At 43.2% G+C, this 23,267-nt stretch overlaps 1 pseudogene; it reads right to left on the bottom strand.

Moving 5' to 3' along the window:
• Window positions 1–9,019: 9,019 nt before the first annotated feature.
• On the bottom strand, window positions 9,020–9,824 carry LOC147968092 (pathogenesis-related protein PRB1-2 pseudogene; annotated as a pseudogene).
• Between the last annotated feature and the right edge of the window lie 13,443 nt (window positions 9,825–23,267).

Here is a 23,267-nt window from a genome sequence, read left to right as displayed (position 1 = left end):
TCTAAATCCGTTGTGACGACGCCGTATGAACTGTGGTTTGGCAAGAAACCTAAGCTGTCGTTTCTTAAAGTTTGGGGTTGCAACACTTATGTCAAAAGGCTTCAGCCTGATAAGCTCAAACCCAAATCGGATAAGTGTGTCTTCATAGGATACCCTAAGGAAACAATTGGGTACACCTTCTACCACAGATCCGAAGGCAAGATTTTTGTTGCCAAGAATGGATCCTTTCTAGAGAAGGAGTTTCTCTCGAAAGAAGTGAGTGGGAGAAAAGTAGAACTTGATGAGGTAATTGTACCTTCTCTCAATTTGGAAAGTAACACATCAGATAAATCTATTTCTATGATGTCTACACCAAATAGAGAGGAAGCTAATGATGATGATCATGAAACTTCAGATCAAGTTACTACTGGACCTCATAGGTCGAACAGAGCACGTTCCGCACCAGATTGGTATGGTAATCCTGTCTTGGAAGTCATGTTGTTAGACCATGGCGAACCTACAAACTATGAAGAAACTATGATGAGCCAGATTCTGATAAATGGCTTGAGGCCATGAAATCTGAGATAGGATCCATGTATGAGAACAAAGTATGGACTTTGGTGGACTTGCTCAATGACCGGCAAGCCATAGAGAATAAATGGATTTTTAAGAAGAAGACTGGCGCTAATGGTAATGTTACTGTCTACAAAGCTCGGCTTATTGTGAAAGGTTTTCGACAAGTTCAAGGGGTTGACTACGATGAGACTTTCTCACCCGTAGCGATGCTCAAGTCTTTCCGAATCATGTTAGCAACTGCCGCATTTTATGATTATGAAATGTGGCAAATGGATGTCAAAAACCTTGCATTCCTTAACGGGTTTCTTGAGGAAGAGTTGTATATGATGCAACCGGAAGTTTTATCGATCCTAAAGGTGCTAAAAAAGTGTGCAAGCTCCAGCAATCCATCTATAGACTGGTGCAAGCATCTCGGAGTTGGAATATACGCTTTGAGGAGGTGATCAAAGCATATGGTTTTATACAGACTTATGGTGAAGCCTATATTTACAAGAAAGTGAGTGGGAGCTCTATAGCATTTCTGATATTATATGTGGATGACATATTGATGATTGGAAATGATATCGAATTTCTGGATAGCACAAAAGAATACTTGAATAAGAGTTTTTCAATGAAAGACCTTGGTGAAGCTGCTTATATATTGGGCATCAAGATCTATAGGGATAGATCAAGGCGCTTAATAGGACTTTCACAAAACACATACCTCGACAATTTTTTGAAGAAAGTTCAAAAATGGGTCAATAAAAAAAGGGTTCTTGCCTGTGTAAGAAGGTGTGAAGTTGAGTAAAAATCAAAACCCGACCAAGGCAGAATATATAGAGAGAATGAAAGTCATTACCTATGCCTCAGTCATTGGTTCTATAAAGTATGCCATGCTGTGTACCGAACCTGTTGTGTGCCTTGCCATGAGTTTGGCAAGGGGGTACAATAGTGATCCAGGAGTAGATCACTGGATAGCGGTCAAAATTATCCTTAGTTACCTAAGAGGACCAAGGAAATATTTCTCGGTTATGGTGGTGATAAAGAGTTTGTTGTAAAGGGTTACGTCGATGCAAGCTTTAACACCGATCCAGATGACTCTAAGTCTCATTCTGGATACATATGGAAAGTGGGAGCAATTAGTTAGAGTAGCTCCATGCAGAGCATTGTAGACATAGAAATTTGCATAATACATACGGATCTGAATGTGACAGACCCGTTGACTAAACTTCTCCCACAAGAAAAACATGATCACACCTTAGTACTCATTGGGTGTTAATCACATGGCGATGTGAACTAGATTATTGACTCTAGTATACTCTTTGCGTATTTGTTGGGGATATTACTACTGGATGTAAACCGGCCAAGAGTAGCCAGGTTAACTCTATGAAGATTAGAAGCCCGTGAAGACGTAAGGATGGTGGCGCTTTACGAAGGCCCAAGGCCCAAAGGCGGGTTAAGGCCTATAGATATAAACCGACTTTCTCATGTAACTTGTATTGTAAGATAGGAAGGATAGAGACCGAGCCGGACACGTTTTATGATCTGGCCTCGGGACTCTGTAAACCGGCGGGCGTCAACCTTTGTATATAAAGGGACGACTCGACAGCGGTTTAGGAAAAAGACACAACAACTCGAGAGCCAGGCAAAGCGGATTCGCTCCTTGGTCATCGAAACCCTAGCAATACCAACACAACTAGACGTAGGCTTTTACCTTCATCGAGGGGCCGAACTAGTATAAAAACTCTCGTGTCCCCTGTCCGGTTTAACCCCTTTAAGCTAACCCGTAGCGATGACTCCATGACTAAGTCCTTTCACAAGGACATCTGCCGTGACAAAACCACGGCAATTGGCACCCACCGTGGGGCTGTCGCACGATGGTTTTGAGTTCTTGAAGGGCAGCTTCGAAGGACTCAAGGGATACGCTGTGGGCCGCATGACTAAGAGTCATCGCGGCAAGCTCTACATCGACGATGCAGGATGGGGTCCCGAGGCCGGTTCAATTGAATACGGCTACCGGGTCCCCTTTGGCGGGATTCACGTCTTCGTCGGCAAGATCGGCGAACCGGGCCCTTAGCCGGACACCTGCACCGACATCATCGAGACGGCTCAGCGTGCAAGCCTTGCCCAGGTTCAGCCCGCAGCAAGGCATGTTTTCGTAGGTGTCATCCATGGAGCGGAATACAAGGATGGGCCGACATCTGATGGGGAAACCATTGTCTGTTCTGATGACGAGTCTTCAATCGGAGAGACTGAGTCACTGTATCAGATGCAGGACGGCCGGATTAGTGGAGGTTCTGATGGCAACAGTATTCCGGACCTCCTCGATCTGCCAAGCCGGGTCACGGTCTTCATGGCCGGTACACAACCAGCGCAACACTCTTCTACCGCCGCGGCAATGCTCTCCAGTTCAGCAACAGCAACGCCAGCAGGAGCAGGGGGCTCTGCGCCGCCTCCGACTCAGGGGGGGAGGGTCTCGGGGAGGGATGGGGGCATGATTTCGGGTGAGTAGCGCTGCGATAGACGTAGCCCGCCACTATGATTATGGATCTTCGGTTCCAGCTCCGTTGCCTCCGTCTAGAGCTTTGTCGCTGACTTCCCCTCCGTCTGACATCATCCGGCCAGTGGATTGCCATCTTTCCCTCCCTTGGCTGGAGCTTGCCGCCGCTCTCCACTACAGTTAGGTATCGCTGGCTGCTGCTCGCTTGGATGGGGTTGGCTTCAAAATACCTACATTTTGGATTGGTTTGGATTATAGCAATTTCTATTTGGTCCGTTTTAGTTTGTTTGCTGAACATATACGTGAATGGATTAGGCTGGGCTTAGTTTAGATTACAAACTATTCCGATCTTTAGGTTGGAGAAGATTTTCCTAGTTTGACTTCAACACATCTGGGGAAAGGAAAAGATTGCCAAAATTTGCAAAAGACAAATCCAGAGAAGAAAACCAATGGAATGAAGTTCCAAAGAAATCCAGAAAAGCCGAGAGTGAAATCTGGTATGTATCGGGCTAGGCTCATTTAGGCATGAGACGCACGCAGGCATGCAGACTAGATTTCACTCTCGGCCCATAAATCGGACCAAGAAGCTTGAGACGCACGCAGGCACGCGCGCGCGCACGCACACACATACACACACAGAGAGAAGGACGAAGGGAGGTTGACTATTCGTCATCCTGGGTGAGGAATAATTATTTTTCACCGCCCTCTATTTTAACATTAATTAGCCGTAATTTTACGTTTCGTAAATTTTGTCTTATTTCATACTAAAAAGAGAATGTAAGAAAATATATAATGGCTGTAAAAAATATTTTATGTGACGTAAAATTACAAATGTAAAAACATAGTGTAAAATATACATAAAATGCAAACTTTCTGATCTTATGAGCTATATTTTTGTTTTCTTACGCGGAACGTCAAATTTTACATAGTGAACCAATATGAATGTAACTTTATGGACAAAAATATAGGTCATAAGAAAAAAAGCATTTTATGTATATTTTACACTATGTTTTTATGTTTGTAATTTTACTTAACATAAAATAATTTTTGCGACGATTATATATTTTCTTACATTCTTTTTTACGTATGAAATAAGACAAAATTTACGAAACATAAAATTACAGTGCATTGATGTTAAAATAGAGGAGGTGAGATAGGTAGATAGATAGATATATAGAGAGGGTAGCATGAGCACCTCATCGGTAAGGGGCAGCGCACGGTCATGTTACTAGGTGAGGTGGTGGGCACCTCGTCGTCGCAGATCATGCCTCCACTGTGCAGCAAAACTCTCACCTCCTTTTGTTCTCTCTTAGTCTGGAAATGAAGGAAAAGAGAGAGGAGACGATAGTAGTTATCGGAACCTTCTTGCACATGATTGTAGCGAAAATGGATAAGTAAGATGGGCCATATGTGTCCGACAGTGGTCATGAGTGTGTGGAAACACACAAGAGCGAACATTTACCTTGGGATTGCCAATTGTTCTAGCCCCGAGATTCGTGTGAATAGTCCGAGTCGGCCATAGTTGCGTTGCCTGGAGGTTCTCTCATCACAATTTCTGTAGTTTTTTTAGGGAAACTATTTTCGTAGTTCGTTGATACATGTATAAAGGCTAGGCCCAGTATGCTAGTCCAGTGCACTTGCAGTCTTACACATAGAATGGCCAACTGGCCCGGTCCATCATATCAAGAGGAGATGTACACAATTCAAATCAGGTGAAGAAGTGGTGCATGAATTATTAAGCATGGAGGAAACTGAAGTCCAGATCCTAGGTCTTCCCAAACTGAAGGAGGTTGTGGCCACTGCAGCATGGTATCTATGGTATGAACACCGAAAAAAGTACCATGGGGAGGACACCCCAAAACCCTCACAAATTGCTTTCGCTATCCGAGGACTCTCAGCTAACTTTACTATTGCTTGTTCCACTAAGGCAAAGCTACGTGTTGGTTCATGGGAGAAGCCAATACAGGGGTATATGAAATTAAATGTAGATGCTGGCTTTGACCGAGATCTTCTTGAGGGATCAGTGGGGGTAGTAATCCGAGATTACAACGGGAAATTTATTGCGGCAGCTAATGAACGAGTGGACATATGCTATGATTCATTCACTGCAGAGGCATTGGCAGTCAGATTTGGTTTGAATCTAGCCAGAACCATTGGATGCAGCAAGATCGTGATCAACTCGGATAGCATGTAGGTTGTGGAAGCTTTGAGAGCAGGCGACTCCTCTTCGGTGGCAAGTGCAATTATTGATGATTGCTATTTCATGTCGTCAGATTTTAATCATGTAATTTATGATCATTGTAATAGAGAGAGTAATAAAGTAGCTCATGAACTTGCTAGGATAGTTAAGTTTTCCCCTCCTTCTATCTGGATGGATTCGGCACCGGATGTACTGCTTCCATTGCTTGTAAACGATGCCACTATTTTGCTAAGTGAATAAAGGAGGAGAAGTTCTGTCAAAAAAAAATGAAGCATTCCGGTTGCCTAGTACTATGTAGGAAATGCATATTTTGTTTGGGATCCATCATGCGTATTTTACAGTTAGCCTGCCAACGGTACCAACACACATGCCAATGCCTTATGTCCGAGTCATTCAAGAAAAAGAAGAGCAAGAAGACAACAAAAGAGGATGGCCAACTCTTCCTGCCTTTGTAGTAACCTTCTTAGCTACACGGAGTTTCGAATTTTGTTTATAAAAAGACAGTTTTGAATTAGGTAAAAACTAGAGATAAACCTCATCTTGTATAGCTTGGAGTAAGGGAAAAGTATAGTAACAACCTGCGCCTTTGTACTCTGTGATGCCTATTTAATATGAACGCGCCCCTGCCATCAAGATATACGCTTACTGCAATTCTTTTCATCTTACAAGTCGGACTCCCTTTATATACTCTTAAAAAGGAACGGACTGCTCATAGACATGTCAATTATAGGTGTGTACATGCTTTATATTTTACGCAACATTCTGTTGATCTATTTTTAAATATAAACCGTCATTCTTTATAGTTAACATAAATCAATGGATATAAAAAGATAATGTATGAAGAACTATGAAAACTTTCTCCTTTTATTATTAGGTAATAGATTAAGCTCCTGGCGTTAAAAGGATGCGGTCTTATCACAATGCATTTCTTATTGGACAGTGTTAATTGTCGATTGTTTGGTACTCCCTCCGTCCGGAAATACTTGTCGCGGAAATGGATATAAATGGATGCATCTAAAACTAAAATGCATCTAGATACATTCATTCTTCCGACAAGTATTTACGGACGGAGGGAGTATATGGCAAGAGACCTGAACGACCAGGGCTGCATTTCCTTGAGCAAAACGTTGAGCAGAACCCGTGCGTAGTTGCTTTGAGCATGCATGCATGAATGTGAAACGAAAGTGCCAATGTCATCACAGATTCTATTGTATTGAAATCAAACCGTCGTTCTGATTCAAAATTCGTTTTCACATGAAAAAATCGTCACGACGAGATCTTCGAAACTAGATCCCATATTGATATGTTTCGACGATTTATTTTCCAGACCAAACTTACCACGCCTGGACTATGTAAAGTATTACGCCTACAGTATGTAACTTATCATGGTGTTTACACTAAAGTTATCGAGGTATGTTTCAACTACTTTTTTTTTGCCTGGATAAAAAATTGCCACGATATCTCTAAGTAAACTATTAGGTCTGCAAAATATCACCGTCTACAATCGGTGTCGTGCCTGGGCCGCAAGGTGAGGCCCATGTGTCGACACCGCACGACCCGCTTAGAAAGTCGAACTTTGCGGGTCGTATCGGGCTAGGCCTATTTAGGCATGTGCCAGACCATGCAGTGCCCGGGCCGACCCGTTGGCCACCTATAATCAAGTCTGTGGTGCGCAAAATACCATGCTATTTACGCAGAAATTACCAAGGATATGTTTTCCAAAAAAAAAGTTCCCCGATTCAAGTTACTGCAGTGTTTGTAAGTAATTTATCAGGTGTGCAGTCAAATATTACCATATTATTGACACAAATGTTATCAGGGTTATGTTTTTTCTAAAACCTAGTCAAAAATTACCGTGGTGTTTGTAGGTGATTGATTAGCGTTCTGGGAAGACGAGGGAAAAAATGTGACGGGACTAAAAAAATTGACCAAACCAAAAAAAATAGGTGAAGAGACGTGGTGGGAGGAAGGAAAATCGGTTGTCGAAGTGTTCTACCGGTAGAAAAAGGAACACTATTTTTTTAAGAGTAGAGGTAGAGATACCAGATTGAGAGAAAAATAAAGACAACAAATGCGCTCAATAGGTCTATTGGGCCGCTTCTGGGAGATCATTTTTTCTTTCAGATTCTTGCTATTTCTTTTTGGTACCATGACATAAACTCTTCTTTTCTTGTGCTCTTTATCTTATTATTTGCACTCTTCTTTTCATGGTGAAACATATTTCAATGAAAAAACAAAACAACTGACTTATTTGATGCTTAAGGTATCTTTTCTCAATGAAAAAGGTCAAGCTAACTTCATTCCTAGCTAAAACAGCTTTCTATCTTGTGAGAAAGACAGGATTTGGAAATGACCAAAAACTAGATGCTTCGACGGGATTCATGCTGGAATAAGAGTAAACTTCTCTCCGAGCAAGCTGACTTTGGCCTTGCCAAGAGCTCTTCGAACGAACAACACATGTGAACCTTGTCGGCTTATGACAAATAGTCGACCCAATGCGTAGAGAACTAGATAGCTCCAACTTTGAAACAAGCATCTCATGAGAAACACGCACACCTTGCACCAACATAGCCCAGCCTTCCATCAAACGACATTGTTACCGCCACATCACCACACGACGCTACAACTCCAATTACATGCTAGACTGTCGATGAGGAAGGCATGTCGCGACCTTGCTCCTCTTGCAACGATCATCATTGCCACCCGAGTCGCATGCGACCCACCACCATCAAGCACTGGTCCCTTCGGCCGATGCCCGTTCCAAAGACAAAGGGATGCGGAAGTGCCTCCATCGTCTGATCCTTGGATATGAGGTTTCTCCCTGAGCTGCCCTGATCGGAGGAAAGGAGAGGATCGCCTCGACGAAGCCTTCAAGAAAGTAACGACACCCATGAGCGTAGCCGTCATCGAATATGGCCTCAGCCAGAGCAGGTTTTCACCAAGCACCGCCTCGCCTACCTCTAGAGCGACCTCAAGAATGGCCAGTCCACCCCCAGGCCATCTACCTCACTTTCTGCCCATGAGCAGACCCACATCGAGCATGGGGAGATTCCCCACAACCCGATGCACTGCATCCCTTCACATACACCACCACTGCACGGACGAGATCCTCACATGCTCCCTCCAAAGCAGCTCTATGCGAGCCAAACATCACTGTTGCCGATACACCCGCACCCGCACCTGCTCGGGAGCCTTGCATGGCCAGATCAGGCCGGTTTAGGCACCCGCAACACACACAACATCATTCTGACGACTCCACCGCGTCTCCGGAGCTCCACCGCAGCACACAAAGCAACAAATCCACCACTGCAGCACCGAAGCCTCACCACCGTCCGCCAAAGACATCCACCGCAGCCCGAGTCCCACTGGCCACGCCCCAAAGCCAATGTGGCATCTCCGCACCATCTCGTTGTTGCTGCACTGCCGCAAGCCGTGGCCGCCTCCTCACGCCATCGTTGACCCCCTCTCCCATTGGCGAAAGCAGCCCTTGGAGCACCATCGGTCGCCAAGCCTCGAGACCTCCAGACCCCCCCGAACCGTGCCGCCAAACGGCTCCACCACCGCCAATAGCACCCAGGCATTTCCCAACGATGGTGAGGAGAGAGGAGGAGGATAGAGGGCCCTAAGCGACCGGAATTTGGACGTCCCCGTGCGGTCCGTGGAGACGCACGGGAGCGAGAGTGAAGTGGTTGATAGAGCCTTTTGCTAATGCCCGTAAATCGAATTGTCTTTCTAGGACCGTTTATTGCATGCACAATAACTAGTAGTAGTACTAAAACTTTCGAATGATTCCAACTAAGAAAAGTTTTGAGCTATTTTATTGATTTTTCGTAAATACTACTCCCTATGTAAAGTAATATAAGACATTTTAGTTCACTACTTTAATGATCTAAATCGTCTTATATTAATTTAGAGAGGGAGTACATATTTATGGTTCTCACAATACAAAATACATGCACGACAGCCCATGCAGAGTATTAGAAACAAGATATGTTGATCTAAATCTGTTTGCGCCAATTAAATCAGTATGGCCTCTTCCCCGCAAAAAGAGGGAGTCAATATGGCCTCTGCCCAATGTAGTTGCCCGGAGGGCTGTAATTGCAAGTGATGAACGCGCCGGCGTTGTGGTCGCAGAGCAGACGCGCGCAGCCGATATGCGTTGAGTTGCGCCACACTATCTGCGTGTAGTGCCCGCACTGCTTCCCGGCGGCGCAGCTGTTGGAGGCGTAGTTGTAGTTGGCCTTCTCGTCGGCCCATATCTTCACGGCCTGCGCCGCCGTCCAGTCCTTGCCGGAGCCCTAGAAGAGGTTCTCCCCGTACTGTGGTGCCTTTGAGTGCACCAGCTTGCAATCGCCGGAGCGCTGCCTTGCGTAGCTCGCCGCATAGGCCGCCACGGACGCGTCCCAGGTCACAGGGCCCAAGCCCATGGCGGCGCGAGCAACGTTGTGGGCGACGACGTAGTCGTGTGGCGAGTTCTGGGCATTGCAGGGGTCAGACATCACGGCTGCCATTGCGAGCATGACCAAAAGGGCGAGTTTAGATGCCTCCATGTGTACGCCTTTGAATGTGCAATATATTGCTTATGTTTTTGTTTCGTACTCTTGTGTGGTAGCGTCCACTTTCGCAGTGTATTTATAGAGAAATGTTGTTGAAGGATAAGCCGAAATTATCGAGTATACGTAACTATGGCTGGCAGGATGTAATGAAAGGATATTGGACAACCACCGGGAATTAGTGTCTACCATAGAATCGCACTTATATTTAGAAATAAATTTTATGTAAATACTCTAAAGTATTAATGAAGGAATGGAAATCCAAAAAATGTCCATTACCATTAAAAGATCACCTAAGTTAATATTTTTGGCAAAATTTAATATGAAATATTGATTAATAAGATACTAACGAAAAGCAAGATAAAAGAACAACAAAATAATGTCTGTCTTAGTATGTTTGAAGAATATGTTTGCACACACAAGATTATGACAATTTTTTTTATGTAAAACTAACCAATAAGCACTGTATGAAACAAGGAAATTGATTCGTTTCAACCGGCGGTAGACTCTCGCATCAACAACCGCCCCGCGCGAGCGACACACATTCAGTGAGCCCTACTTATGTGCCCTCTCCCTCTTCCTTACATTTTCCCTCGCCAGTGGAATGCTTTCAGCTACCTCTCCCATTTGAGTTGTGGCATCGCCGTCCAAGTGAACTGGACGAGGGCGACTACAGCAGCCGCCAATGGATCTTGTTGTTGTCACAACATCAGCAAGGCGGCACATGGTGCTACGAGATGCACCTCACCCATGCTTGGTGGATATAATCCCACTGCGACCGGCGATGCTACAAGTTGGGGATCTGTTTTGCAAACCCAGCGCCGCTCATTGCATCTATGTTGCAAACAATACGACATGGGGGTGTTGTATCCATGATGCAAGACAACGATGTGCAAGGCGCCACCGTGCTGTTGTTGTTGCATGTTGCTACTGTGATGTCATCGGCGACGGCTGCCGGAGATGCTGCAAGCAGTAGCGTGAGGTGCCTATAGTATTGATGCAAGTTGGTGTTGTGATGGTCGTCAACAACGCCGTGAGGAGTTGAGTGAGGGGGATGTGGGATTGCTGCGAGTTGGTGATGCGACGACGTTGCTACTTGTGAGATGCGTCGGGATTTTCCCCGAAGAGAAAGGGTGAAACAGTATAGTAGCTAATAAGTATTTTCCTTAGTGAGAACCAAGATTATCGAACCAATAGGAGAACCACGCAAATCCTAGTGAAGAATACCTGCGCACAAAAGAGCAAATACTTACACTCAACGTGGGCAAAAGGGTTGTCAATCCCCTTGAAATCGTTACTTGCAAATCTGATAGCGGTAGATAGAAAAAGAAAAGTAAATAAATTACAGTAAGGTATTTTTGGTTTTAATAATATGATTAAGATAAACCCAGGGGCCATAGTTTTCACTAGATGCTTCTCTCCCGAAACAATAGCATACGGTGGGTAGACAAGTTACTCTTGGATAATTGATAGAAAACACAAAGTTATTATGTTATTCATGTCAATGGTCATGTATATATGCATCATGTCCGTGACAAGTAGACCGAAACGATTCTGCATCTACTACTACTCCACTTCGAGAGCGCTTCTATGCTTGCCTCTCTACGTATTAAGTTCATGACAAATAGAGTAATGCATGAAGTACGATGATATGATGTAGACAAAGTAAACTCAAGCAATAAGAATAAACTCCACCATTTTACCCTTATTGGAAACAATACAGTGTATGCCTCGCTACCCCTTCTATCAGGAGGTGAGGACACCACAAGATTGAACCCATCACAAATCACCTCTCCCACTGAAGATAAATCAATCTAGTTGGTCAAACCAAACAGATAGATCGGAGATAAATATAAAGCTATAATAATCATGCATAATAAAGTTCAGAAAAGACTCAATTACTTTCAATGAATAATCTGATCATAAACCCATAATTTATTAGATCCCAACAAATGCACAACAAAAGAAGATTACATCGGATATAAATCCAAGAAGATTGAGGAGAACATTGTATTGAAGATCAAACAGAGAGAAGAAGCCATCTAGCTGAAGGAAATATGCCCTAGAGGCAATAATAAAGTTGTCATTTTATATTTCCTTATTCATGATAAAGGTTTATTATTCATGCTACAATTTTATTGATCGGAAACTTAAATACATGTGAATACATAAACAAATATTGTGTCCCTAGTAAGCCTCTACCAGACTGGCTCGTTGATTAAAGATGGTTAAAGTTTCCTAACCATAGACATGTGTTGTCATTTGATAATGGAATCACATCATTAGGAGAATGATGTGATGGACAAGACCCATCCTTAGCTTAGCATATTGACCGTTTAGTTTATTTGCTATTGCTTTCTTCATGTCAAATACATATTCCTTCGACTATGAGATTATGCAACTCTCTGATACCGGAGGAATACCTTGTGTGCTATCAAACGTCAAAACATAACCGGGTGATCATAAATATGCTCTACAAGTATCTCCGAAGGTGTTTGTTGAGTTGGCATAGATCGAGATTAGAATTTGTCACTCTGAGTATTGAAGAGGTATCTTTGGGCCCTCTCGGTAATACACATCATAAGAAGCCTTGCAAGCAAAGTGACTAAGGAGTTAGTTACAGTATGATGTATTAAGGAACGAGTAAAGAGACTTGCCGGTAACGAGATTGAACTAGGTATTAAGATATCAACGATTGAATCTCGGGCAAGTAACATATCGATGGACAAAGGGAATTATGTATGTTGTCATAAGGTTTGACCGATAAAGATCTTCATAGAATATTTAAGAGCCAATGTGGGCATCCAGGTTCCACTATTGGTTATTGGCAGGAGAGGTGTCTCGGTCATGTCTACATAGTTCTCGAACCCGTAGGGTCCGCACGCTTAACGTTCGTTGACGATATAGTGTTATATGACTTATATGATTTGGTGACCGAATGTTGTTCGGAGTCCCGGATGAGATCATGGACATGACGAGGAGTCTCGAAATGGTTGAGAGGTAAATATTTATATATAGTACGATGGTATTCAGGCACCGAAAATGTTCCAGGGTGCACCGGGTACTCATCGGGACATCGGAAGGGGTTCTGGACACCCCCGGTAAGTGTATGGGCCTAATGGGCCAAATGAGGGGACAGACCTATATAAGGAGGGGAGCGCCACTTGGGGAGGACCCCAAGTACAATTCAGCCTACTTGGGGGTGCCTCCTGGCTGCTCCCTCCTCCCTCACCTATATATATATGTGGGAGGGGGGCGCCTAGCACAACACAACATTGTCTTAGCCGTGTGCGGCGCCCCCTCCACTGTTTACACCCTCGGTCATATTTTCGCAGTTCTTAGGTGAAGCCCTAGGGAGATCACTTCACCATCACCGTCACCACGCTGTCATGCTGGCAGAACTCATCCACTACCTCATCGTCTTGCTGGATCAAGAAGGCGGAGGACGTCACCGAGCTGAACGTGTGTTGAGCGTGGAGGTGCCGTATGTTTAGTACTTGATCGGTTGGAGCGCGAAGAAGTTCGACTACATCAACCGCATTACTAAATGCTTCCGCTTGGTATGTAGACATACTCCCCCTCTCGTTGCTATGCATCTCCATGAATAGATCTTGCGTGTGCCTAGAAAATTTTCGTTTTCCATGCAACGTTTCCCAACAGTGGCGTCCGAGCCAGGTCTATGCGTAGATGATATGCACGAGTAGAACACAAAGAGTTGTGGGCGGTGATTGTCATACTGCCACGTCCACACACATGAGACCGGTTCCACCGACAGACATGCAAGTAGTTTTGCATAAAGGTGGCTGGCGGGTGTCTATTTCTTGTACTTTAGTTGAATCGAATTTGACTATGGCCGGTCCATGAAGAAGGCGAAAACAACAAACTTGATGAATCACCGTTGCGGTTTTTGCGTAAGTAAGACGGTTCTTGCTAGAAGCCCATAGCATCCACGTAAAACTTGCAACAACAAAGTAGAGGATGTCTAACTTGTTTTTGCAGAGCATGTTGTGATGTGATATGGTCAAGATATGATGTGATATATGTTGATGTATGAGATGATCATGTTTTGTAATATCGACAACCGGCAAGAGCCTCTTAGGGTTGTCTCTTTATTGTATGAAGTTCAAGCGCCATGTAATTTCTTTACTTTATCACTATCGTTAGCGATAGTTGTAGAAGCAATAGTTGGCGAGACGACCCCGACGCAATGATGGAGATCAAGTGTCGAGCTGTTGACGATGGAGATCATGACGATGCTTTGGAGATGGAGATCAAAAGCATAAGATGATGATGGCCATATCATGTCACATATTTTGATTGCATGTGATGTTTATCCTTTATGCATCTTATTTTGCTTAGAACGGCGGTAGCATTATAAGATGATCCCTTCACTAAATTTCAAGCTAAAAGTGTTCTCCCTGAGTATGCACCACTGCCAAAGTTCGTCATTTCGAAGCACCACGTGATGATCGGGTGTGATAGACTCTACATTCACATACAACGGATGAAAGACAGTTTTGCACATGTAGAATACTTGGGTTAAACTTTACGAGACTAGCATGTACAGACATGGTCTCAGAACATTGGAGACCGAAAGGTCAAACGTGAGTCATATAGTAGATATGATCAACATAGAGATGTTCACCATTGATGACTACCCCATCTCACGTGATGATCAGACATGGGTTAGTTGATTTGGATCATGTATCACTTAGATAACTTGATGGATGTTTATTTAAGTGGGAGTTCATTAGTAATTTGATTAGTTGAACTTAAATTTATCATGAACTTAGTCTTAATAGTTTTTGCATATCTATGTTGTAGATCAATAGCTCACAATATAGCTCCCCTATTTTTGATATGTTCCTGGAGAAAACTAGGTTGAAAAATGATGGTAGCAATAAAGCGGACTGAGTTCGTGATCTGAGTATTATCCTCATTGCTGCACAGAAGAATTATGTCCTTCATGCACCGCTAGGTGTCAGACCTATTGCAGGAGCAAATGCAGATGTTCTGAATGTTTGGCAAGCTCGATATGATGAATACTTAATAGTTTAGTGTGCCATGCTTTACGTCTTAGAACCGGGACTTCAAAAACATTTTGAACGCCACATAGCATATGAGATGTTCCAAGAGCTGAAATTGGTATTTCAGACTCATGCCCGTATCGAGAAGTATGAGACCTTTGACAAGTACCTTGCCTACAAGATGGAGGAGAATAGCTCAGCCAGTGAGCATGTGCTCAGAATGTATGGATACTACAATCGCTTGAATCAAGTGGGGGTTAATCTTCTAGATAAGATAGTGATTGACAGAGTTCTCTAGTCACTATCACCAAGCTACTAGAACTTCATGATGAACTACAACATGCAAGGGATGAAGAAAATGATTCCCGAGCTCTTCATGATGCCGAAATCGGTGAAGGTAGAAATCAAGAATCAACATCAAGTGTTGATGGTTAACGAGACCACTAGTTTCAAGAAAAAATGCAAGGGAAAGAAATGGAACTTCAAAAAGAATGGCAAGAAAGTTTCCACTCCCGGTAAGAAGCCCAAAGCTGGACCCAAGCCTGAAACTGAGTGCTTCTACTGCAAAGGGAATGGTCACTAGAAGCGGAACTGCCCAGATACTTGGCAGATAAGAATGATGGAAAAGTGAACAAAGGTGTATTTGATATACATGTTATTGATGTGTACTTTACTAGTGTTCATAGCAACCCCTTGGTATTTGATATCGGTTCAGTTGCTAAGATTAGTAACTCAAAACATGAGTTGCAGAATAAACAGAGACCGGTTAAGGGCGAGGTGACGATGAGTGTTGGAAGTGATTCCAAGGTTGATACGATCACCATCACACACTCCCTCTACCTTCGGGATTAATGTTAATTTGGTGTTTGCGTTGAGCATGAATATGATTAGATCATGTTTATTGCAATACGGTTATTCATTTAAACTCAGAGCATAATTGTTGTTATGTTTACATGAATAAAACCTTCTATGGTCATACACCCAATGTGAATGGTTTATTGAATATCGATCGTAGTGATACACATATTCATAATATTTATGCCAAAAGATGCAAAGTTGATAATGATATTGCAACATACTTGTGGCACTGCCGTTTAGGTCATATTGGTGTAAAGTGCATGAAGAAACTCCATGAGGATGGACTTTTGGAATCACTTGATTATGAACCATTTGATACTTGCGTACCATGCCTCATGGGTAAGATGACTAAAACTCCATTCTCCAGAACAATGGAGCGAGCTAATGACTTATTGGAAATAGTACATACTGATGTATGCGGCCCGATGAGTGTTGAGGTACGCGACGGGTATCGTTATTTTTCTACCTTTATAGATGATTTGAGTAGGTATGAGTATATCTACTTGATGAAACACAAGTCTAAAATATTTGAGAAGTTCAAAGAATTTCAGAGTGAAGTGGAGAATCATTGTAACAAGAAAATAAAGTTTCTATGATCTGATTGCGGGGGTGAATATTTGAGTTATGAGTTTGGCCTTCATTTAAAATAATGTGGAATAGTTTCACTACTCACACCACCTGGAACACCACAACGTAATGGTGTGTCCGAATGTTGTAACCATACTTTATTAGATATGGTGCGATCTATATGTGATGTCTCTCACCGATTTAGCACTATCGTTTTGGGGTTATGCATTAGAGACAGCCGCCTTCACGTTAAATAGGGCACCGTCTAAATCCGTTGTGACGACGCCGTATGAACTATGGTTTGGCAAGAAACCTAAGCTGTCGTTTCTTAAAGTTTGGGGTTGCAACACTTATGTCAAAAGGCTTCAGCCTGATAAGCTCAAACCCAAATCGGATAAGTGTGTCTTCATAGGATACCCTAAGGAAACAATTGGGTACACCTTCTACCACAGATCCAAAGGCAAGATCTTTGTTGCCAAGAATGGATCCTTTCTAGAGAAGGAGTTTCTCTCGAAAGAAGTGAGTGGGAGAAAAGTAGAACTTGATGAGGTAATTGTACCTTCTCTCAATTTGGAAAGTAACACATCCGATAAATCTATTTCTATGATGTCTACACCAAATAGAGAGGAAGCTAATGATGATGATCATGAAACTTCAGATCAAGTTACTACTGGACCTCATAGGTCGAACAGAGCACGTTCCGCACCAGATTGGTATGGTAATCCTGTCTTGGAAGTCATGTTGTTAGACCATGGCGAACCTACAAACTATGAAGAAACTATGATGAGCCAGATTCCGATAAATGGCTTGAGGCCATGAAATCTGAGATAGGATCCATGTATGAGAACAAAGTATGGACTTTGGTGGACTTGCTCAATGACCGGCAAGCCATAGAGAATAAATGGATTTTTAAGAAGAAGACTGGCGCTGATGGTAATGTTACTGTCTACAAAGCTCGGCTTATTGTGAAAGGTTTTCGACAAGTTCAAGGGGTTGACTACGATGAGACTTTCTCACCCGTAGCGATGCTCAAGTCTTTCCGAATCATGTTAGCAACTGCCGCATTTTATGATTATGAAATGTGGCAAATGGATGTCAAAAACCTTGCATTCCTTAACGGGTTTCTTGAGGAAGAGTTGTATATGATGCAACCGGAAGTTTTATCGATCCTAAAGGTGCTAAAAAAGTGTGCAAGCTCCAGCGATCCATCTATGGACTGGTGCAAGCATCTCGGAGTTGGAATATACGCTTTGAGGAGGTGATCAAAGCATATGGTTTTATACAGACTTATGGTGAAGCCTATATTTACAAGAAAGTGAGTGGGAGCTCTATAGCATTTCTGATATTATATGTGGATGACATATTGATGATTGGAAATGATATCGAATTTCTGGATAGCACAAAAGAATACTTGAATAAGAGTTTTTCAATGAAAGACCTTGGTGAAGCTGCTTATATATTGGGCATCAAGATCTATAGGGATAGATCAAGGCGCTTAATAGGACTTTCACAAAACACATACCTCGACAATTTTTTGAAGAAAGTTCAAAAATGGGTCAATAAAAAAAGGGTTCTTGCCTGTGTAAGAAGGTGTGAAGTTGAGTAAAAATCAAAACCCGACCAAGGCAGAATATATAGAGAGAATGAAAGTCATTACCTATGCCTCAGTCATTGGTTCTATAAAGTATGCCATGCTGTGTACCGAACCTGTTGTGTGCCTTGCCATGAGTTTGGCAAGGGGGTACAATAGTGATCCAGGAGTAGATCACTGGATAGCGGTCAAAATTATCCTTAGTTACCTAAGAGGACCAAGGAAATATTTCTCGGTTATGGTGGTGATAAAGAGTTTGTTGTAAAGGGTTACGTCGATGCAAGCTTTAACACCGATCCAGATGACTCTAAGTCTCATTCTGGATACATATGGAAAGTGGGAGCAATTAGTTAGAGTAGCTCCATGCAGAGCATTGTAGACATAGAAATTTGCATAATACATACGGATCTGAATGTGACAGACCCGTTGACTAAACTTCTCCCACAAGAAAAACATGATCACACCTTAGTACTCATTGGGTGTTAATCACATGGCGATGTGAACTAGATTATTGACTCTAGTATACTCTTTGGGTATTTGTTGGGGATATTACTACTGGATGTAAACCGGCCAGGAGTAGCCAGGTTAACTCTATGAAGATTAGAAGCCCGTGAAGACGTAAGGATGGTGGCGCTTTACGAAGGCCCAAGGCCCAAAGGCGGGTTAAGGCCTATAGATATAAACCGACTTTCTCATGTAACTTGTATTGTAAGATAGGAAGGATAGAGACCGAGCCGGACACGTTTTATGATCTGGCCTCGGGACTCTGTAAACCGGCGGGCGTCAACCTTTGTACATAAAGGGACGACTCGACAGCGGTTTAGGAAAAAGACACAACAACTCGAGAGCCAGGCAAAGCGGATTCGCTCCTTGGTCATCGAAACCCTAGCAATACCAACACAACTAGACGTAGGCTTTTACCTTCATCGAGGGGCCGAACTAGTATAAAAACTCTCGTGTCTCCTGTCCGGTTTAACCCCTTTAAGCTAACCCGTAGCGATGACTCCATGACTAAGTCCTTTCACAAGGACATCTGCCGTGACAAAACCACGGCAATTGGCGCCCACCGTGGGGCTGTCGCACGATGGTTTTGAGTTCTTGAAGGGCAGCTTCGAAGGACTCAAGGGATACGCTGTGGGCCGGATGACTAAGAGTCATCACGGCAAGCTCTACATCGACGATGCAGGATGGGGTCCCGAGGCCGGTTCAATTGAATACGGCTACCGGGTCCCCTTTGGCGGGATTCACGTCTTCATCGGCAAGATCGGCGAACCGGCCCTGAGCCGGACACCTGCACCGACATCATCGAGACGGCTCAGCGTGCAAGCCCTGCCCAGGTTCAGCCCGCAGCAAGGCATGTTTTCGTAGGTGTCATCCATGGAGCGGAATACAAGGATGGGCCGACATCTGATGGGGAAACCATTGTCTGTTCTGATGACGAGTCTTCAATCGGAGAGACTGAGTCACTGTATCAGATGCAGGACGGCCGGATTAGTGGAGGTTCTGATGGCAACAGTATTCCGGACCTCCTCGATCTGCCAAGCCGGGTCGCGGTCTTCATGGCCGGTACACAACCAGCGCAACACTCTTCTACCGCCGCGGCAATGCTCTCCAGTTCAGCAACAGCAACGCCAGCAGGAGCAGGGGGCTCTGCGCCGCCTCCGACTCAGGGGGAGGGGTCTCGGGGAGGGATGGGGGCATGATTTCGGGTGAGTAGCGCTGCGATAGACGTAGCCCGCCACTATGATTATGGATCTTCGGTTCCAGCTCCGTTGCCTCCGTCTAGAGCTTTGTCGCTGACTTCCCCTCCCTTTGACATCATCCGGCCAGTGGATTGCCATCTTTCCCTCCCTTGGCTGGAGCTTGCCGCCGCTCTCCGCTACAGTTAGGTATCGCTGGCTGCTGCTCGCTTGGATGGGGTTGGCTTCAAAATACCTACATTTTGGATTGGTTTGGATTATAGCAATTTCTATTTGGTCCGTTTTAGTTTGTTTGCTGAACATATACGTGAATGGATTAGGCTGGGCTTAGTTTAGATTACAAACTATTCCGAGCTTTAGGTTGGAGAAGATTTTCCTAGTTTGACTTCAACACATCTGGGGAAAGGAAAAGATTGCCAAAATTTGCAAAAGACAAATCCAGAGAAGAAAACCAATGGAATGAAGTTCCAAAGAAATCCAGAAAAGCCGAGAGTGAAATCTGGTATGTATCGGGCTAGGCTCATTTAGGCATGAGACGCACGCAGGCATGCAGACTAGATTTCACTCTCGGCCCATAAATCGGACCAAGAAGCTTGAGACGCACGCAGGCACGCGCGCGCGCACGCACACACATACACACACAGAGAGAAGGACGAAGGGAGGTTGACTATTCGTCATCCTGGGTGAGGAATAATTATTTTTCACCGCCCTCTATTTTAACATTAATTAGCCGTAATTTTACGTTTCGTAAATTTTGTCTTATTTCATACTAAAAAGAGAATGTAAGAAAATATATAATGGCTGTAAAAAATATTTTATGTGACGTAAAATTACAAATGTAAAAACATAGTGTAAAATATACATAAAATGCAAACTTTCTGATCTTATGAGCTATATTTTTGTTTTCTTACGCGGAACGTCAAATTTTACATAGTGAACCAATATGAATGTAACTTTATGGACAAAAATATAGGTCATAAGAAAAAAAGCATTTTATGTATATTTTACACTATGTTTTTATGTTTGTAATTTTACTTAACATAAAATAATTTTTGCGACGATTATATATTTTCTTACATTCTTTTTTACGTATGAAATAAGACAAAATTTACGAAACATAAAATTACAGTGCATTGATGTTAAAATAGAGGAGGTGAGATAGGTAGATAGATAGATATATAGAGAGGGTAGCATGAGCACCTCATCGGTAAGGGGCAGCGCACGGTCATGTTACTAGGTGAGGTGGTGGGCACCTCGTCGTCGCAGATCATGCCTCCACTGTGCAGCAAAACTCTCACCTCCTTTTGTTCTCTCTCAGTCTGGAAATGAAGGAAAAGAGAGAGGAGACGATAGTAGTTATCGGAACCTTCTTGCACATGATTGTAGCGAAAATGGATAAGTAAGATGGGCCATATGTGTCCGACAGTGGTCATGAGTGTGTGGAAACACACAAGAGCGAACATTTACCTTGGGATTGCCAATTGTTCTAGCCCCGAGATTCGTGTGAATAGTCCGAGTCGGCCATAGTTGCGTTGCCTGGAGGTTCTCTCATCACAATTTCTGTAGTTTTTTTAGGGAAACTATTTTCGTAGTTCGTTGATACATGTATAAAGGCTAGGCCCAGTATGCTAGTCCAGTGCACTTGCAGTCTTACACATAGAATGGCCAACTGGCCCGGTCCATCATATCAAGAGGAGATGTACACAATTCAAATCAGGTGAAGAAGTGGTGAATGAATTATTAAGCATGGAGGAAACTGAAGTCCAGATCCTAGGTCTTCCCAAACTGAAGGAGGTTGTGGCCACTGCAGCATGGTATCTATGGTATGAACACCGAAAAAAGTACCGTGGGGAGGACACCCAAAAACCCTCACAAATTGCTTTCGCTATCCGAGGACTCTCAGCTAACTTTACTATTGCTTGTTCCACTAAGGCAAAGCTACGTGTTGGTTCATGGGAGAAGCCGATACAGGGGTATATGAAATTAAATGTAGATGCTGGCTTTGACCGAGATCTTCTTGAGGGATCAGTGGGGGTAGTAATCCGAGATTACAACGGGAAATTTATTGCGGCAGCTAATGAACGAGTGGACATATGCTATGATTCATTCACTGCAGAGGCATTGGCAGTCAGATTTGGTTTGAATCTAGCCAGAACCATTGGATGCAGCAAGATCGTGATCAACTCGGATAGCATGGAGGTTGTGGAAGCTTTGAGAGCAGGCGACTCCTCTTTGGTGGCAAGTGCAATTATTGATGATTGCTATTTCATGTCGTCAGATTTTAATCATGTAATTTATGATCATTGTAATAGAGAGAGTAATAAAGTAGCTCATGAACTTGCTAGGATAGTTAAGTTTTCCCCTCCTTCTATCTGGATGGATTCGGCACCGGATGTACTGCTTCCATTGCTTGTAAACGATGCCACTATTTTGCTAAGTGAATAAAGGAGGAGAAGTTCTGTCAAAAAAAAAGAAGCGTTCCGGTTGCCTAGTACTATGTAGGAAATGCATATTTTGTTTGGGATCCATCATGCGTATTTTACAGTTAGCCTGCCAACGGTACCAACACACATGCCAATGCCTTATGTCCGAGTCATTCAAGAAAAAGAAGAGCAAGAAGACAACAAAAGAGGATGGCCAACTCTTCCTGCCTTTGTAGTAACCTTCTTAGCTACACGGAGTTTCGAATTTTGTTTATAAAAAGACAGTTTTGAATTAGGTAAAAACTAGAGATAAACCTCATCTTGTATAGCTTGGAGTAAGGGAAAAGTATAGTAACAACCTACGCCTTTGTACTCTGTGATGCGTATTTAATATGAACGCGTCCCTGCCATCAAGATATACGCTTACTGCAATTCTTTTCATCTTACAAGTCGGACTCCCTTTATATACTCTTAAAAAGGAACAGACTGCTCATAGACATGTCAATTATAGGTGTGTACATGCTTTATATTTTACGCAACGTTCTGTTGATCTATTTTTAAATATAAACCGTCAATCTTTATAGTTAACATAAATCAATGGATATAAAAAGATAATGTATGAAGAACTATGAAAACTTTCTCCTTTTATTATTAGGTAATAGATTAAGCTCCTGGCGTTAAAAGGATGCGGTCTTATCACAATGCATTTCTTATTGGACAGTGTTAATTGTCGATTGTTTGGTACTCCCTCCGTCCGGAAATACTTGTCGCGGAAATGGATATAAATGGATGCATCTAAAACTAAAATGCATCTAGATACATTCATTCCTCCGACAAGTATTTACGGACGGAGGGAGTATATGGCAAGAGACCTGAACGACCAGGGCTGCATTTCCTTGAGCAAAACGTTGAGCAGAACCGGTGCGTAGTTGCTTTGAGCATGCATGCATGAATGTGAAACGGAAGTGCCAATGTCATCACAGATTCTATTGTATTGAAATCAAACCGTCGTTCTGATTCAAAATTCGTTTTCACATGAAAAAATCGTCACGACGAGATCTTCGAAACTAGATCCCATATTGATATGTTTCGACGATTTATTTTCCAGACCAAACTTACCACGCCTGGACTATGTAAAGTATTACGCCTACAGTATGTAACTTATCATGGTGTTTACACTAAAGTTATCGGGGTATGTTTCAACTACTTTTTTTTGCCTGGATAAAAAATTGCCACGATATCTCTAAGTAAACTATTAGGTCTGCAAAATATCACAGTCTACAATCGGTGTCGTGCCTGGGCCGCAAGGTGAGG

This window comes from Triticum urartu, chromosome 5A, assembly GCF_056163025.1.
Source record: "Triticum urartu cultivar PI428250 chromosome 5A, HENAU_Tu73, whole genome shotgun sequence".
Classification (NCBI taxonomy): domain Eukaryota; kingdom Viridiplantae; phylum Streptophyta; class Magnoliopsida; order Poales; family Poaceae; genus Triticum; species Triticum urartu.
Note: the sequence above shows the minus strand (reverse complement) of the source record. Positions and strands in the feature narration are given on the sequence as shown.